The sequence below is a fragment of the Cetorhinus maximus genome, unplaced genomic scaffold (genome assembly GCF_964194155.1).
Source record: "Cetorhinus maximus unplaced genomic scaffold, sCetMax3.hap1.1 HAP1_SCAFFOLD_2261, whole genome shotgun sequence".
NCBI classification, from domain to species: Eukaryota; Metazoa; Chordata; class Chondrichthyes; order Lamniformes; family Cetorhinidae; genus Cetorhinus; species Cetorhinus maximus.
The window spans coordinates 46256-47500 of NW_027598200.1; positions in this window are offsets into that span (position 1 = coordinate 46256).

The following is a 1245-nucleotide window of genomic DNA, read 5'->3' on the forward strand; positions in this document are numbered from 1 at the left end:
TTTACCCACATGTACGTAGCCCCAGGAGCTGCTGGGCTGGTCGGCACCTAACTGCAGCCCTATGGCCCGGCGGGCGGCCTCAATTACCGGCCGGCTTCCCTGCCTGCTAACTGGTTAACCATTTACCCACATGTACTTAGCCCCTGGAGCTGCTGGGCTGTTCGGCACCTAACTGCACCCGTATGGCCGGGAGGTCGGCTATAATTACCGGCCGGTTGCCCTGCCTGCTAACTGGTTAACCATTTACCCACACGTACTTAGCCCCTGGAGCTGCTGGGCTGGTCGGCACCTAACTGCACCCGTATGGCCGGGAGGTCGGCTCTAATTACCGGCCGGCTGCCCTGCCTGCTAACTGGTTAACCGTTTACCCACCCGTACTTAGCCCCTGGAGCTGCTGGGCTGGTCGCCACCTAACTGCACCCTTATCACCGGGCGGGCCGCTCTCATTGCCGGCCGGCTGCCCTGCCTGCTAACTGGTTAACCATTTCACCTTCTGCACTTTGCCTACCTTACCCTTCGCCGAACCCTAACCCTGGCCCTAACACACGCTCTAAACCCTGCACTTAAACGTAACCCTAACCCTAACACTCGCCCTAACTCTAACCCTAACCCTAACCCTACCCTTTAACCTTACCCTAACCCTTTGCCCGTCCCCGACCCCAACACTAACCCTATTCCCTCACCTTCTCCCCGTCACCGACCCCCAACCCCGACCCCAACACTAACACTCACCATGCAGGCTACAAATGCGCCGCCTTCGCAACCCTTCACCCGCCGGCACACTCTTACAACCGCACCAACCACTAGCCTCCTCCGGGCCCTTACCTTCCAGAAGGAAAATGCCCCTCACTCAACACCGACCCCAATCCACTCTGCGCAGCCGGCAATGGCGACGCCCGGTGCGGCCACCGCGGCCTCATTCACCCCGCTTCCTCCCGAGGCCTACCACGCCCTCGCTAAGCCCGTGCCTTACAAGCCGACAATCCCTTCATGCCCACCGCTTCCGACAACCACCGGCCAGCCGGCCAAGCCCTTGAAATCCAGCCCTTCCGCCAGCACCGACTCAAATCCAACCTCCCACCCCTTCCGAGAGCTACTCCAGGTCGGCCTCGCCCGTCAGATTGCTCCCCTTAGGCGTATATTAAGCCCGGCCCCACTGATTAGAGCCAAGCCGCGCGGAAAAGTGAGGGGTGAAATCATTAACCAATCCCGCCCGGCGAAAGGGGAAATCATTAACCAATCCCG